The sequence below is a fragment of the Stenella coeruleoalba genome, assembly GCF_951394435.1.
Source record: "Stenella coeruleoalba genome assembly, chromosome: 11".
NCBI lineage: Eukaryota > Metazoa > Chordata > Mammalia > Artiodactyla > Delphinidae > Stenella > Stenella coeruleoalba.
In genome coordinates this window covers 17,566,541-17,579,384 of record NC_137157.1, presented here as the reverse complement: position 1 = coordinate 17,579,384, position 12,844 = coordinate 17,566,541, and the positions used below count along the sequence as shown (strand labels likewise).

At 50.1% G+C, this 12,844-nt stretch overlaps 1 protein-coding gene across 3 annotated transcripts in view; it reads left to right on the top strand.

Annotated features, from left to right (window-relative positions):
* CHST11 (carbohydrate sulfotransferase 11) overlaps positions 1-12,844 on the top strand; it is a 286,336-nt gene that overhangs the window by 93,388 nt on the left and 180,104 nt on the right. Inside the window, exon 1 of one of the 3 annotated variants that reach the window (XM_079937163.1) lies at positions 12,353-12,382. The exons of the other annotated variants lie outside the window; for them this stretch is intronic. The gene's annotated coding sequence lies outside the window, so the exon portion shown is untranslated. Of the gene's footprint in view, positions 1-12,352; positions 12,383-12,844 lie in introns of those variants that run through there. 3 annotated transcript variants of the gene reach the window in all.

Below are 12,844 nucleotides of genomic sequence, written 5' to 3'. Positions count from 1 at the left end.
AGGTCTCTTAGGCTGTCTTCATTTCTTTTCATTCTTTTTTCTTTATTCTGTTCCACAGCAGTGAATTCCACCATTCTGTCTTCCATGTGACTTATCCGTTCTTCTGCCTCAGTTATTCTGCTATTGACTCCTTCTAGTGTATTTTTCCTTTCAGTTATTGTATTGTTCATCTCTGTGTGTGTGTTCTTTAATTCTTCTAGGTCTTTGTTAAACATTTCTTGCATCTTCTCGACCTTTGCCTCCATTCTTTTTCCGAGGTCCTGGATCATCTTCACTATCATTATTCTGAATTCCTTTTCTGGAAGGTTGCCTATCTCCACTTCATTTAGTTGTTTTTCTGGGGTTTTATCTTGTTCCTTTATCTGGTACATAGTCCTCTGCCTTTTCATTTTGTCTGTCTTTATGTGAATGTGGTTTTCATTCAACAGGCTTCAGAATTGGTGTTCTTCTTACTTCTGCTTGTCTGCCCTCTGGTAGATCTGTTTTTCTTTCTGACTTACTTCATTCTGTATGACAGACTTTTAAGTCCATCCACCTCACTACAGATAACTCATATCAAAGAAACAAACAATCCTGTTAAAAATATGGGCAAAAGACTTAAACAGACATTTCACCAAGGAAGGCCTACAGATGGCCAAGAGGCACATGAAAAGATGCTCAGCATTACTAATAATTAGAGAAATGCAAGTCAGAACTACAGTGAGGTATCACCAGACCGTGCTTTGAAATGAGGACTAACTTCCGTTGGAAGAAACGTCTAGAAGAGCAGAGTTCAAAGAGGCTGTGATTTCTCAGCAGCCTGCAGACTGTACACTGGGAGTCAGGGTTGATCCCTACCTGACCCCTTTGTTCCAGGGGAACCTTGGAGGAGGTGCAGTCTTTGGGGCTTTTCCATTGTTGAACCTACAGCCACAGCAGAGGAGCAGTGTTGGTTCTTTGTTATTTATAGTGTTTTTCCTGGATTGGCTGGCGTCCTCTCATGAGGTCCATCCTGTTGTGTTATAAAGGCAGAATTCCTATAAATTAGACGTCAGGATCTGGGGAGTTGGTCATCTGCCAACTATTTTGACCTTTCTTTAAGCAGAATGGAAAATACGTTGTACTTTTACCCTGCTATGCAGATTGCCTCGTTCTTCTAAAGCAGAGGCTGGCTAACTTCTTGAAGGTCCAGGTATTGAACATCATCTTAGGCTTTGTGAACCATATGGTGTCTGTCACAACTTCTCAACTGTGCAGTTACAGAGCAGAAGCCATCCATAGGTGATAAGTGAATGAATGGGTGTGGCAGTCTTTCAGTAAAACTATGTATTTACCAAAACAGGCAGCAGGAAGGGTTTGGTCTGTGGGCCATTGTTTGCCTGCTCTGCCCTCCCTGCTCTACTTCCCCTGCTCTTTGGGGGGGGTCTTAGATGGAGTGGAAGCCTCTTTCTTGCCAATATGGATGACACTGCATTGCAAATGTCAGTGCGTTATTATGCTACAAGACCCTTCCCCAATTGAGCTGAGAGTGGGGAATGAAAAGGGGACAGTAGACCCTCCCTTCTTGTCCCGTTGATGGTGATGTGGCTAATCAAGGGGTGTGGACGCAGAGAACATCTTCAGGCCGCTTTAATCTTTAATGATGTCACTGCTCTTGTCTGGATGGTGGGCCGCCGGAACTTCCGATGCGATGGTGTTAGTGTGTTTTGTGTTGGCCGGCCGGTTGGCCACCATTTAACTTTCTGCCTAGGACTTCGCTAAGACATTCCTTCTCTTATTTCCTTCATCCTTCTAATAGAGAAAGAGGAAAATAAGGTGAGTGCTGACGACTTGACACGTATGGTAGTTTAGTTCTCTGCAATTTTCAGGCTTCGGTCTTATTTCAAAGGCAACCTACTCTACCATCTTGAAGTGTGGGTTGGGATTCACTGGCTTTTCCTTCCGGATGGGGGATGGCTCTATGAAGAAAGGAAAGCAGTTTCCAGTTTTATACATGTGATTTCCTTGATAGACTTCCAACAGGAAAAATTAACACACAGTTGCACACTGCACGAATCTGTTTTCACATGAAGACCCAGAGGAGGTACACTGGGGTCGCGGCTGATGCCTCATAGACCTACACATTCAGTGTTAAAATGTTCACATGCTGACAGCACAGTTCCGTGGGGTGGGGTGCATGGAGGTTGGCTGGTCTTGCACCTTGTGTCTACTTGCTTTTGTACACATGCATTGGTTATAGATTGTTAGGAGTAGTTCAGCTTCAAGCGACAAAAGCCCTCCTCATGCTGCTGGAACCATCCGGTTTCAATCACTTTGAGGTCTTGCAAGAAGAAATAACGTAACCTCACCCCCTCTTTTCTGGCTTACTCTGTGCCACTGTAACTTAGATGGGTGCCGTCTCTGTGAAAAGGCTGGATTAACGTCTTTTGCTAATTACAGCTGATTTAACAGAGTGATTTGCAGGTGATTTAACAGTGGGGAGGCTTCATGAGTGTGAAGAGTATTTTTAACCCGGCCGTGTGGGTTTGATAGCTATTTGCAGGTGAGTTATGGGATGTGGAGCTTCATTTGAGGCTGTGGGGAAGCAGTGGGAGGTGGAGGGGGACTGAGGCTGTGGAAGACTTGCATGTGGACAGCCGTTGGGTGATTTGATCCTGACGTGGGTTGGTGGTCGCCTTCCACGCTCTGATGACAGCTGTCAGTTGGTCTGCTTCATGGGGTGTGAAATGGACACGCTCCCTGGTGTTTGGGATGGGGAGGCTGTCTGGGTGCTGTTATGGGTACAGGTGGAGTCAGAAACTTGATCTGCAGGGCATTTATTCAGTCAACAATCATTTTTCGAGTGCTGTAGACCAGTTTCTCCAATTTTCATGTGCAGTCAGCTTACCGGGTTATCTTGTTAAAATGCAGATCCTGACTCAGTAGGTCTGATTCAGTCGGTCTGGGGTTGGGCTGAGATTCTGCATCTCTAACAAGCTCCTGGTTGATGCTGGTGCAGGCCCCACACCTGACTCGCAAGGCCAAAGCTCTGTGTCATTTTGGTGACATATGACAGGTGAAAACAAGCTTCTTCCCGCCTCGGTGTCTTACTTTCCCACCCACGCACCCAGATGCTCCTTCCCTGGGTCTCTGCCTGGCTGTCTTCTTCCTTTCATTCAAGTCTCAGCAGCAGTGTCACCACCTTGGAGAGACTTGTTTCCCTTGATGGCCCAAATCTAAAGTAGCTTCCCATCTCTAATTTACCTCGTACATTTCTCTGAGATTATCTTGTTTCATGTGTCTTTTCTGTCTGTCTCCATGAGAAAATGAGCTCTAGGAGAGCCAAGCACGTGCACTTGGCTGTTCTGTTGACTCCTGTCTCGTCCTCCCATCCTCAGCTGTGCTAGCAGAATGCCTGGCATATAGTAGATGCTCAGTAAAATTTGTTGCATGAAAGATCAGAAGTGCCGTCTTTAAGGATCCCACTGGCTAGATGGAGAGATGGAAAAGTCAGTAACTAGTTGTGTCTGTGGTGTTAAGAAAGAGTGTAGGGAAAGAGTTATCGGTATAAAGTAGTGTGTCTTTAAAAAAATCTCTCGGGGCCTCAGTTTCTCATCAGTAAAATGAGCTTAAGTAGCAGTATCTCCCACATACATTTGTCGTAGGATTAAAAGAGATAATAGATATAAAACACTAAAACCCCAGTACCTGGCATAGAGTAGACCCTGAAGCAATGCAATACCAGTTATGATGATGAAAATGGTGAAGGTGGTGGTTATGCAGGGAAAGCCTGAGTTTTCACTTTTCAGAGTGCCCTTTGAGCTCTCTTTCAAAAGGCGAGTAGTAATTCTTTAGGGCAGTGTATTAGATACCAGTGCTGTGTAACCAGTTGTCGCAAATTCAGCAGCTTAAAACAACACCCATTTATTAGCTCCCAGTTCCTGTGGGTCGGGAGTATGGGCATGGCTTAGATGGGTCTTCTGCTTCAGGGTCTCTTTCAGGTCATGGTGAAGATGCCAGTTAGGGCTGTGGTGTCATCAGAAGACACAACTGGGGAAGGATCCACGTCCAAGCTCACATGGTTGCAGGCTGTTGGATTCAGGGCCTCAGTTCCTTCCATCTGTTGGTTGGAGGCCTCCCTCAGTTCCTTGCCAGCGGGCATCTCCATTGGGCAGCTCACAGTGTGGCAACTTGCTCCATCAAGAGCCATCAAGGGAGAGAGTGATGGCCAAATAGAAGTTGTAATTTTGTGTGACATAATCACACAAGTGACATTTTTACTGTATTCTGTTAATTAGTAGGAAGTTGCTAGGATAGCCCTACTCAGGGGGGAAGGGAGATTACACAAGGCTGTGACTGTCAGGATTTGGGGATCACTGGTGGTCATCTTAGAGTCTCTCCACCAAAGGCAACAAGAGGAAACAAGACTGGGAGCGAGGACGCGTGGGCTCTGGTGCTGGCGTCACTGCTCCTGGCAACGAGCGAGGGTATGTCCCTCGCCCTAGCCTTCCATTTCCTCTGCAGCACATAGTGAGCTGAGGCATTTTCACATGGGTGCCAGGGAAGCTGGGACTCCACAGAGGCATCTCAGGGGCCGGTGGGGAGGATAGAGGAGTTGGGAGGTGTACATTCCCTCCTCATCAGAGCAGCTTGGCTTCAACCTGTGTTCAAGATTGGCTCTTCTGTCCAAGGTTTTCTTTGAACAGAGACTTCCATGACTTAAAATCAGGTTGGAACCATTTGCACCAGCTGCCCTCGGAGGGCCCTCTTCTGCTGGCCCCGTGTGGTTCTCTTAGCGTTCACAGTGGTTTGCGCCAAGCCCAGAACTGTAGACCCTGAGCCAGTTAATGACATTGGCATCATTCTCCCATCCAGAATTACGGGAAAGAGGGACCTGAGGCTGCACTGGGGTGGGTGGGGAGGCGAGTTACTGAGTTATTGGAAAACCAGTTTCCATGCTTGTGATCAGAACTGTCTATTTCATTCATTGGCGCTACTCAGTCATCATTCCTTTGTTTATTCAACTGTTCAGTGTCACTATGGGGCCTTCTCAGGTTCACCCTCAGTGTGTTTGGTAAATGCCAAGCACGTAGCCTAGGAAATTCCCATCCCAGCCACATCAGGGAGGGGTAGTAACTGAGGTTCTGCTCACCTTGTGGCTTGCTCCCCGGAGGAGGCCAGGGGACCCTGTTCCTTTGATCTCACTACGTCAGGGTCATCGTCCCTCCCTTTTTCTGGAGGCCGCCCCCCACCCCCAGAAAGGAGTACCTCTGGGAAGAGTGGGAAGCATGGGCAGTGCAGATTAGTAGGGTAAGGAGGACTTGACCCCAGGAGCAGGAAATGTATTTTGGTAATAGGGTTTTCACTTTTTAGACTTGTGGGTTAAATTCCACGAACCTAGAATAACCCAGGGAGAAGTCTTGCTGGTTTTCTAGACTAGAGGCACATACCTTTCCCTTTTCCTCTTTCCCCCTCACTTCCTGTCTTCCTCTGCATATTTTTAACTTGTATAAAAGACATTGCTCAGAGTCTCAGGACTCAGAGCCACAGTGGGTCCTGGTTTAGGGACTGACTGCTACTAACCAGCTGTGGGACCACAGCCCAGCCGCCCTGGGCCCCGGTGGAGGTTGGGCTGCATGATTTTGAAGCCCCTCCTGACCTTGCCTGATAGGTAGACTTCTGTCTGATTGCTGTGTCCAGAATCGTTAAAATGCATTGTCTTCCCAGGAGCCAACTCTCCTCCATTAAACAGCTCCTCCCCGAGGCAGATGGAGCCCGCAGGGGGACTGTCCTTAAAAGCAACAGGTTGGGTGCTTGGCTGGCTCACAAAGGAAGTCTCCGGGGAGGTCCAGCCTCCCTGCTGCTCCCTGGGCAGGGGCTCTGGGCCCTCTCACAGCCCGAGGGGCGGGAGAGGAGCCCTGCCCTCTTGGAGAAGGGGTTACTGAGCCAGGGAGTGGGGGAAGTGCTCCCAGAGGCAGACCTTGGAACACTTGACAGAGGTGGAATGCAATCCTGGGATGAGCTCTGGAAGGACAAGAAAGACCTCCCAGGAATAGGAATGGTAGTAATACCAGCTGAGGCTTTCCTGACTCTTCTGTCTATGCAAGATAGTTACGTACATTATCAATAATACCGGGGATGACGTGGTGCCCCATTTTACAGAAGGAAACTGAGGCTCCGAGAGCTCAAGGGACCTGGCCCAGGTGACTCAGCTGGGAAGTGATGGAGCTGAGACTGGGAGCCAGGTTTGATTTCAAAGCCCACCCCCCCTTTCCATTGCCCCCAGCGAAAAGATCATAAGAGGGATGCAAAAAGGGCTTATAAGTCAGGTCACATTCACAGATAGGCACCTGGCGGTTAGGATTTGGACCGATCTTTTTGGGGGACACAGCTGAACCCACAATTGTGGGGATACCTTTAAGGCGAGAATAGGCAGAAAGCGGGGGGTAGGGCTCACGCATAGCTGGGACGCCTGAAGCTGGAGAGTCCAGTTCACGAGGGCTTTTGGACCCTGCTGAGGACTTTGGACTTAGTTCTGGACTAGGCACTGGGCAGGGTGGGGGGCGTGGAGTGTGAGTGTGGATGGTCAGGTGGGCGTGGTGAGCGCCGGAAGGAGGATGCATGGGACGAGGACAAGAAGAGTGTGATCTGGGGCCATCACGAGTCTTCTGTAAAACCCCTCAGGGAGAGACGAGCAGGGCCTGAACCCAGGCGTGGATGGAAGGGTGAGAGAGGAGGGGCGGGGGGTGACTGGGAATTAAGGTGGCCAAGTGGGCAGGGCTCGATCTTGAAGGCAAAGGGCAGGAGAGGAGGGAGTGTCTGTTGAGTGATTTGAAGGAGTTAGTCGAGGAGGGTGGACTTGCCCTTGAAGGAGCAGAGAGCACGACGGGAGGAAAAGCATGCGAGAGAGGCGTGGAAGCCTGGCCACTCCACCTCGTGGACCTCGGATTCATCTCCCAGAGAATGTGGGACCTGGCCTGGTTCATCTGAAAGGTGCCTTCGGGCTCTAACATTCCGGCTCTAACATTCCGAGGTTTCTGTGATTCTGAACCAGTGCAGGCTGCGGCAATCAGAGGAGGCTTCGTGGGGGAGGGGGTCTTGACTTGGGGGAGGATGTAGAGGGCGTTTCAGGGGTGAGGACGGCTGATACTGAGGCCCAGAGCTGAGCTGAGTGCTTTGATGAGCCCGGAGAACCTTTCCCCAGCAGGGCAGCGGCCTGGCCTGTCCTCCTGTCTCGGGACGTGCAATTACTGTCCCTCATCAATATTTCAGTCTCTGCTTTCACAGAGCGCCTCCCTCTGCCTTTCACCTTTGTCAGCAGCCTTCGTAAATAAAAAAGGAAGAAGCGCTGCCCCGCCGGCCCAGCCCGTAGGCCCGAAGACAGAGGGGCTTCCCAGGCCCTTGAAGCCTTTGCATTTGTTTGTAACTGGAGACAAAGGAGACTTCTGGAAACTGAGCCCCCAGTCCCTTCACCTGCAAACTGGGGGCTGTCATGCTTGTCCCCCAGTTCCTCAACTCCCCTCCCCACGGGTATAAAATTAATTCTGTTGTGCCGTCCTCCTTCTCTCCCTTCAGACAGAAACTCTTCAGCCCAAGCCCTCAGGCACCGGGAGCACCTCGAGTAGAGACCTTAGAGACTTTTCAGAAATTTTTTTTTTAATTAAAATTTAATTGACGTTATCTAGTTTTTGTTTTGTTTCGGCTGCTCTGGGTCTTAGTTGCGGCACGCATGCGGGATCTAGTTCCCTGACCAGGGATCGACCCCGGGCCCCCTGCATTGGGAGCTCGGAGTCTTAACCACTGGACCACCAGGGAAGTCCCCAGAAATGGTTTTAACTGGTTGTCAGAGGCGGGGGTGGGCGGTAGGTGAAATGAGTGAAGGGACTCTGAAGCTACAGGCTTCTAGTTAAAACACAAGTGAGTCATGGGGATGTCGTGAACAGCATGGCGACTGTAGCTGACAGTGCTGTATTGCATGTTTGACAGTTGCTGAGAGAGTAGATTTTCAAAGTTCTCATCACAAGAAAAAATATCTGTGACTGGATGGATGTTGACTTATTGCGGTGATCATTTTGCAACATAGGAGAATATCGAATCCGTATGCTGTACACCTGAAACTAATGTTATATCTCAGTTTAAAAAATAGAAACTAGTTATGTCAGTTTAAAAATGGAAGAATTTTAGTTTTAAGCTTCTGTGTAGGTGACTACTTTTGAAGCAGAATCCTCACCTGCCCGGCATAAAGAAACGCTGCGGTTCGATTTTCCGTCGGGGGTCAGTGCGGAACCCTTGTCTCCTGTAAGTGGACAAGGCTGTGCCTCTGAGGGCAGAGCATATGTCACACAGGTTTGGGTCCCCCCACTGGGAGTCAGGGCTTGTGGTTCCTCAGGGTCATGCAGTGGGGTGGGGCGGTGCTCCCAGAACACCGTTGGCTCCCTCTCTAGCACTGCTCGACTGGGACACCTCCCTCTAGCATCTCCCTCTCTCAGCTGTGAATGCAGGGATAGGAACATTGTCTTGCTTGTGTTTAAATCTCTGTATGCTCAGAGCCTTATGTAGTAAGTATACAGTAAAGGTCGGTGGATACAGATTAATGTTTCCAAGTCATTTTGCAAATACTTACTGAGCACCTGCTGTGTGCCAGCCTCCCTTCCAGGCTCTAGAGATAAGAGCAGTGAACCAAAGAGACGAAGCCTGCTCTCACGGAGCCTCCATTCCGGTGGGCAAGACAGACTATCCATGCATGAACACGTGTGGCAACTGACGTGATTTGGGGTGATGAGAACCCCATTCAAGCAGGGTTAGGGAACAGAGTGGGAAAGCTATTTTGGAAGGGATGGTTGAGGAGGGCCTCTCTGAAGAGGTGACTTTTGGGTAGGCACTAAAGGGATGTGAAGGGGTGAGCCAGGTGAAATTCTAAGGGAAGAGTGTTGGTGGCAGAGGAAACACCAAGGATGAAAGCCCAGAGGTGGGGATGAGCTTGGCAGGTTAGGGGAATGGTGGCTGGAGTGGAGAGGGAGAGCTCCGCAAGGGCAGATCATGCAGGCTCTTAAAGGTCAAGGTTGGCTTCATTTCCAGGAAGTCTGTTGACGCAGAGGATGACCCTGGGCATTTCCTGGCAGTCTTCCACGTTGTCTGCACAGAATAGAATCCATTGGTAGAAATGGCTTTGTGGGGCGGCCCCTTGGGTGCCGTATGTTCTCAAGAACAGTTATTTGAGATCCTACTACGGGGAGACACTGAGGCGCGGCACCAAGGACAAGGCAGACTCGGCTTCTGCCTTCTAGAAGCTCTGTCCCGCAGGACTCAGGCTCCCTCCAGCCTACCCTCCTCCCTGCAGCTCCGACGGGCGGCACACCCCAAAGTGGGCTGGGGCCTGGGTTCCCCCGCCGTGGGCCTCCTGCGTGTGTCTGCATGGTGCGGCATCACAGCGTTCCCCTTTGCGGATTGGTCCATCTGGGGTATTAAATCTAGCATCCGGATGCTTAGGCTTGGCTCCCAGCCCAGCCACTCTGTGGCTCCCGATCTGGTGCAGTGCCTGCAGCCACGTGTGAAATACATCGATGTTGAAGGAATGGGTGAACAGCGTGTTGCTTTGGGCAAGTCACTGAATCTCCTGGTGTCTCCGTTTCTTACCAATAAAGCAGGGATAACAGAGAATTAAATGAGATAGTGCTTATGATAGGAGTCTGAGTCGCTGTGCCCAGCGTGTAGCAGGTGTGCAGGAAACGTAACTGCTATTTTTATGCCGTTGTTCCGGTCGTCCCTGAATGCTCAAGGCTTTCAGAGCCTAGTTTCCTTTCCACGTTCACTCCCCATCATATCTCTTTTTCTCCCCAAGTCTGTCCAAGATGAGACTCAATGATCATTTGCCAAAGTACTATTTTTCCCCCAATAAGACATTTGCCTTTTATCTCCAGGGGACTCTGATGGTGAGACTTGAAGGTTCCTGGCTGCACATGGTGATAAAAGTCAGAACCAGCTACAGCCGTCTCTGAACTGCCATCCTGGAAGAGACTTCAGAGACCACCTTGTGCAGTCCCCATATTTTTTAGGACATTAGTAAATTGCTTTCTGTATTGGACTGATACTTGGCATTCTAGGAGTCTGCAGGCAGCGTGGCAGGGGTGGGGAGATATGAACGCGTGAGGATGCCAGGGCCCAGGGGAGGAACCGTGTGGTCCTGACATCACCCAGCGGCGGTTAGAAGCCTGACTAATGAGGGCATTCTGCACTTGTTCTTGTCAGTGGTCCCTTGAGATTGGGCCGGTCTCCAGATCTTTTCAGAGATAAAGGAGCAGAGCATAGTGTTCTGTCTTCAGCAGCCGTCACATCTCTCTCAGCCGGGCAAGCTGGAGGGAAACGGAAACGGAGGCTGAGAAGTTGGGATGGAAACACGCAGACTATGTTTACTGAGTTTCTCTGAGCCATGGGATGGGCCATGTGGAAACTACGTTCTCGCTTCCTTGTGCATCCTCTTTTTTTTTTTTTCTCGTTACACGGGCCTCTCACTGCTGTGGCCTCTCCCGTTGCGGAGCACAGGCTCTGCATGTGCAGGCTCAGCGGCCATGGCTCACGGGTCCAGCCGCTCTGCGGCATGTGGGATCCTCCCGGACCGGGGCATGAACCTGCGTCCCCTGCACCGGCAGGCGGACTCTCAACCACTGCGCCACCAGGGAAGCCCCACAGCCTCTTTGTCTTCACTTCCTAGGGCCTGTCAACATTCCAGATCCTCCGGCCCTGCCCCACTGCAGCCCCTAGAGGTGTCTAGTCTGTGTTACTACAGCGTAGAAAGGACAGGGCTTGGAAGCCATTCGCTGGCTATGTGCCCGTCCCACGGAGTTAAACATCACGACTCTGGGCCTCAGTGTCACTGCTCGATGGGAATCTAGGATGTCCCGCACAGACAGGTCATGAGGCTTCAGGGTCCCCGTAAATTATTCTTTCTCCGTTGCCTCTCCTAAGGTCTGTCTCAACATCCATAGACATCATTATTGTCACTTGTGTCGCCTTTCTCTTCTTCCTTAGTTGCATTGAGGGCAGTGGGGGTCTTTCTATAAAGTGAAAGCTGCTCATAGTGGAAATCATTTTAGACCCTCACAGAAGTTATTATTGTGGCTCAACAGCTGTGCAGAAGTGCTGGGAAACCATTCCCCTGTCCCACCAGGTCCCAGTGGAGGAGAAACTTGTGACCCCCACCTTGGGGGCCTGTGCTCACAGGGAGCTTGTAGGAGCGGGTTTGGGAGGGATCTTCCCAACACAAACAGCATTTTTTTCTCTATTTGCAGCAAGGGGATGGCTTTGAACCCATGAGTGTGGCCTTTATAACTCAGTGCTCAGAGTGTTTGAGCTAATAGGCCTTTAGAGATTCTAAAAGAACCCTCTGTTTGGGACTCAGTTCTAAGATCCTGAAAATCATCTATCAGGAAGGTCCTTTGAGCTGATCCAGGTACCAGCAAACACACCTCCCATCTCTCCGTAGCGTGACCACAGCAGACATCGCCAGTGGATCCTAGCACTTGTCTCCACACTGAGCTAGAATGGAGCCTCGGGATCCTCGCCCCACAGTGTCCAAGACTGAGAAACCCTATGCCTTTGCAGGTACAGAAATTGAGACCCGGAGCCTTACATATCCAGCTCAAGGCAGATCTTCTTGTTAGGTGGGCTGAAACATACACACACACACAAATGTTCATGCACACGTGAAGTTTATACTCATATAAAGTTTATATAAGCAGCTTTCATAATGTATAAACACACATGGATGTGTGTGTGTATAATAATATATACATAAAACTTCTCCCCCTAGTTCTTCAAATCTGAGGTTCTCCATCAGGACCGATTCACCAGAGGCAAAATTTGCTGACGTCTCTAAAGTATATAAAGTGTACCGTCACTCCAATAAAATATCATAGCCGCTTCGGTCAGCCACATTAAAGCTGCAAGGATCTTTAGGAAATTGAGCCTCGTGGGTCAGATGGACCACATTTTGTGGAACAGGCGAAATGCATCTGAGGTTGAGGGTGACTGACAAGTCGGGCCATCTTTAGATAGGCAGGGAAGTGCAGTTACAAAATACCTTTGAGCTTCAATCAGATCCGGCAGAAAATTCAATCCTTTTCTGGAAGGCAGAGAAAGGTTTGTTTTAAATGGTGAGTTTCTCTTTGGGTAGAAAGGTGTTCCTTGGGTGCGTGGGACTTGTGTCACTGCCCTTACTTCCCTGCCTCCTCTTCCATTTCCTTGTGTCTCTTTAGATCCACCTTCCTTCTCCGGGAAACTTTCCCTCTCCTGACAGCCTGCAGCACCTCTAGTTACATTCCTGCTGAGATACACTGTCTTATGTTCTGTTGTTCTGTCCTCAGTGAGACATTCCCAAGCTCCAGTTGGGCACGAGCTCTCTTGCGGATCTGACTCCCTTCCTGAGGTATGGAGAGGGGTTCCAGGCCCACCCTGAGCTGTGTGGAAGGTTTAGAGGCTAGGCTGGTCCATGCATTTGTGGCTCCCCAGGGCAGGTCACTATAGGGAAGGACTGGTGTGTCTGTTCCTTTCCACACCAGGATTCACAGGCTTGGGCTGGGCCCCATCCCCAGGGCTGCTATTTAGGGCTGGGGTCTCCTTGCCTTCCAGCCTCACGGATGCTTTGATGCTGACTGCATGCAGGAGCCAGGCTCTCCTCTCTCTTTGCAGTTTACTGATGCTCTTCTGTCTTGGCAGCTCCCGTTGCCATGCAACAGCCAAAGGTACCGCGCCAGTGGGCCCCTCCCACTGTCTGTGCATCAGCCCTGCTGTCTGTCCCCCTTAGCGCTCAGTCCTGCTGCAGGATGGGGATGGAGGGACCTGGAGCAGCAAGCTGGGCCGATTTTAATTGAATTCTGCTTGCTACGCC